Raw genomic sequence first — 5,051 nt, 5'->3', positions numbered from 1 at the left:
CCCGAGCCACCGCCTGCCGGCCGCCGCGTAACGGCTCCGCCGAGTTCTGCCGCTAGGGGCGCCACTGTGCCGCCGCCGGCCGCCGTCTGCTCCCCCGCGCCCGCCAGCTCCGATCCGAGATCGAGTGCTTTGTTTTGATCTTGCGTGTCTGAGAAGCGTGATACTTCTTTATATGTTTATGTGTTTCTTTTAGTGGTGAGTTGATTTAAATATATGTTTTCTGTTTTTGGCTCATTAACTGTGAATGTCGACATTTTTAGGGGTAATATCATGTGTACTCATGCTACTGTTCTGAATTTTTAGATTGGACCTGTGAATCAGCAATGCCTACGAAAAGAAGAGGTAGCGGTTTTACTCGCTATAAAACTGGTCGTTACCATAAGGATAGAGGTGGGGCTGGCAGAGGTTTTATCGCGGGTCGATCACGGACGCCCGACTTGCTTGTTAGTACTATACACTTCTATTTTGTGTTGGCGTTGAGGTTAAAAGTGCATAATTGGCTGAGCGATTAGCGAAGCCTATTACTCCGTCTGGTCGGAAAAAACTTTTTCTGTCTGTCTGTCTGTCTGTCTGTCTGTGTGTCTGTGTGTCTGTCTGTGTATCTGTCCGCACGAAAACTCGAAAACGAATTGAGCGAGCGACCTGGGATTTTCAGGGTCGTTTTGTATCATAAAAAGACAGATCGAGTTCGAAGATGAGCATTCTAGCTCAAAAATTGGATTTTTAAAAAATCGAAAACAACAGGTCCCAAAAATGACGTTTTTTAAAAATATTTTTTTTATGGTTTTCTAAGGGGTAACTCATCAAAGTAGAGCCCTTTGGGCGAAAATTTTGTCCGTTTTGCTCTAGCTCAAACCGTTGAGGCGCTGGAGGGCGTTTTTGACGAAAATAAGCGAAAAAATGTACAACCCTGCATGATTAGTCGAAGTGACGGGCGTTGACGGGCCGGAGGCCCGTATCTTTGTGCACATTTTTGCACTACCTGACTCGGGTGTCAGCGCCGCAGGCCAAGGTAGATGTATGCCAGGCGCGTCGCAGCGTAACAGTGTTTCGTGAGGTATCGCGAAGCCTGTTACGCGAGACGTGGTCTGGCGTACATCTACCTTGTAATATTGTACTGTCTGTCTGCAGGTTGGTGAGTTAAGAAGTCCTAGCCCTTCAAACCAAAGGCAGAATGTCGCAGAATCTCCTGGAAGTGCCTGCTTGAGCCCCAGTCCATGCCCAAGTCCTCAGCAAGCTGCTGACGATTCTTTACCGTTTGATGACAGCAACATTTCTGTGACGAGCTGCAATGACAGTGTATTGACAAATGACTCTACAGATTTTATGGAAGCTCTGGTTTCTGACTCAGAAAATGAGGTGACTTTTAAATTTAATGTAGTCATAGTTATTGTAATGTCACTGTTTATGTTCATCATAACTAAAATTGTTTGATGTGACATACTATTTAATTTTTTCTTTTATCTTTTTTAGGTTTGTGCAACGGGAGGGCTTGGTGTACAGTATCCCTCAATGACATTAATTGAGCAGACATTAAGTTTACTACACAGTGTTTTGCCAAACCATTGGAGATGTATCTACACTCATGATGGCTTCAACATTATAAAATTGTCGATTGGAAATGATTTAGCAATCCAGAGAAACATCCTAATTACATGCAGTGGATCTGTTCGCATAACAGTGCACAGGAAACCAATTTCTCCACAGTTGTATGCTGAAATCACTGCTGGATTGACAGATTGTGTGCCTCTTACTGACCAGTCACAAAAGATATTTGTTGATAGAGCACTGGCAGTTGTTTTAAAAGTGAGAAGTTTTGAGATTTGTTCAGGAGTTGATAGTGAAACTTACTGTGATATGTGGAGTACTGATAATTTAGGGTATGTTGACTACAACCCATATGGTGAGTCTCGGTACTCCAAAACATTTAGAGGTAATGATTGTTCTCTGCTGGTTGATGTTAATTGTTGGAGGTGCACTGCATGCAAGAAGGCTAATGAAAGATTACGTGTACGCTTCAAGACATTTTGCAAAGAAGATGCTCATGAGAAGACAAGGAATGATTACCTGACTCCACAGCAGTGTTCTAAAAAGATGAAGAGACAGCAAAAAGAAATTAAAAATTCAAAAAGAAAAATTGATTATTTAAAGCAAGTGAAGCTTCAACTTGATACTGAGGGTGTCACTATAGATACTGATATTGGAGAGCATTTGACAGAAATACTTAGAGATGCTGATATGAATCCAATGCAGCATGTTTTTCTGCAACAGCAATTGCATTATTCGTCATTGTCAGACAAGAGAGGCATGAGGTGGCACCCAGCCATGATACGTTTCGCACTCATGTTAAGGAGTGTGGCTGGTATAGGAGGCTATGATGCCATTCGAGAATCTGGTGTCATAAAATTGCCACATGACAGGACTTTATTTGATTACTCACATGCTGTTCCAAGAAATGAAGGTAGGGGTTTGCCTTATTACTTGACGCTTTCTTTATGACTCTAAAATTTCTTTCATTACATTTGTTATTATTTTTTTTTCACAGGAGTTTTCAGTGAGAAATTGAACTTTTTGCAAGAGTCACTTCCTGAAGAGGATTACAAGAAATTTCACAATTTGCTTATGGATGAAATTCACTTGTCACAGAAGCTTGTTTATCAGAAATCTTCTGGTAAATTAGTTGGGTATACACACCTGACTGAAGTTGAAGCAGAGCTAAAGTTACTGGAAGAAAAGATTAATGGAACTGCACCGACTGAGCCACCCATTGCTACATGTGTGTTAGCTTATATGATAAAAGGTGTGTGCAGCTCAGTTAAGGAAGTGATTGCATGCTTTCCTGTTGCTTGCCTTAAAAAAGAACAATTATTTGAACGCACATGGGAAGTTATTTCAGCTTGTGAAATTAGGCAAATCAAGATCTTAGCCATTGTTTCGGATGGATGTGCAGTAAATAGGGCCTTCATAGGGATGCATACACCAGCAACAAAGTCTGATTTGCATTCTCAGTTGCATCCTGATTTGGTATTTGATACTGTCAATTTATGTGCCCCTGATAGATTACTGTACTTCATAGCCGACCCACCTCACTTATTAAAAACAATCCGTAATTGTTTAGCAAAGTCAGGCCAGGGTAAGAAATGCACTAGGCTGTTAACCAAAGGCGGTCAGTTTATGACTTGGAAAACCATAGAGCGGTTGTATGTTGATGAGGTTCAAAATAATTTGCGGAAATGTTACAAATTAACATCCCAGAATGTGTACCTTAATAGTTATACATGCATGAATGTAGCATACGCAGGCCAGGTCATGAGTAGAACTGTTGGTTTAGCACTTAAAGAGAAAAACTGGCATGGCACAGAAAATCTAGCTAATTTTATTATATCTGTTAATGACTTTTTTGACTGCCTAAATGGTGCCCATTCCAACCAGGGTAAGAGGACTGCCAACAGTAGACTGGATCCCTATACCTCTCTTAATGATGAAAGATTTGAGGAGCTGAGGGGCTTTGAGAGGGAATTGTTGTCATGGGAAGAAGAGGTAAAAAAATCTAGATTTACAGAAACTGAAAAGGCCAAAATGTTAATAAGCCGCCAAACCTTGGAAGGAATTTACATAACAATTAATGGATTTATTGGTGCTGTTAAATTTATGTTGAGCATAGGAGCTAAATTTATCAATGCAAGGGTGTGCTGCCAAGATCCACTGGAGCAGTACTTCTCTAAACAGCGTGCAGCTGGTGGTGGTCAAAACAGTGTTACTGTTTCAGGGTTCTTAAACACTGATACTAAAATTACACTTACGAGAGATTATAATGTAAGAAGAAAGTGCAGTAATGTGGAAGGCGTGTCAAAAATGTTAGAAGCGAGTGATGATCCGCTTCCAAAGAGGAAGAAAACAAAAAAGTAAGTGTTCCAAAGGGTACACCATGGAAGTAACACAAATAAATTTGTTTGAACAGTTTACTTGCCAATCATTATTGAAACTTTTTCCGGTAACATCCAAATCACATTTACATAATGATAGTAAATATTAAGGTACATATATATGTTATCATTAGCAGAACAAAATCAAATAAAGACTACATTACACTTAATATGATTGACTAGTTTTCAATGAATACCAAAAACCACATTTTTGTAATCAACTGCACTTATATTTGTGAAGTGCAAATTAAATAATCTAATTAAGGAACAAACTTACAGTACTGCACATACATGACACAGGAAATATTAAAATCACATTGATGGGAGTAACTAGGTATGACTAGGCAAATTGCTTCATTTTTCTTTACCAATGAGGCGAGCCCTGTGGCTGACACCTAAGGATCTTTTATTTCCTTTCCCACTCTTACCTCTAGCATTCATCCTCCTTAACATCATCCCCTTCCCAAAAGTGTTGGTCATAGACTTAACAACTTTTGCCATGAAATTAAAGGACTCCTTATCAGAGAGACAGTTATCAACAATACAGTCCCACATTGTTGTAAAATTAGTTGTTGATAGAATTTTTTCCATGACTTTGTTATGATTTAAATTACCATCAACTGTCTCCATTCTCTGAAGAACCTTGCAGAGCTCGATGAAAAAGGGCAAAGCCTCCTCATGCAAGAAAAACAGTGATTTTCTATTCAACAGAGAGGTCCAGTAGTGGGGATTTTTTTTGTCTGCAACGGATGGGCCACCTATTTTAGCAAACTTTAGCAAGATGCATTCTTTTACATTACGCATAGCTTGGTTGTTTGGATACGTATATGCATTCCGGTAATGTGTTCTCAAGCATGCCCCGGAAATTTGGTGAACAATCTTCAAAACAAAAGTTAAATATTACCACATGCACATTTCCAAAAAATATGACAGAAAATTGAATATTTTTACTTTCTAAACTCACCTGCTGTGATAGAAAATGATTGAAATCATCTTTGCATTGAACTTTTGATGATTCAGTTGCTGTGCCTCTCAATTTCTGACACACAAAAATAAAGGCAAAATCAAAAACTTCTTTGCACAAACAAAAAATTATACTCGCTTCACTCGCTGGGGGGCTCCGCC

This window comes from Frankliniella occidentalis, unplaced genomic scaffold (assembly GCF_000697945.3).
Source record: "Frankliniella occidentalis isolate FOCC.00 unplaced genomic scaffold, Focc_3.1 Scaffold132, whole genome shotgun sequence".
Taxonomy (NCBI): Eukaryota; Metazoa; Arthropoda; class Insecta; order Thysanoptera; family Thripidae; genus Frankliniella; species Frankliniella occidentalis.
The sequence above is the reverse complement of the archived record's forward strand: the minus strand, read 5'-3'. Positions refer to the sequence as shown.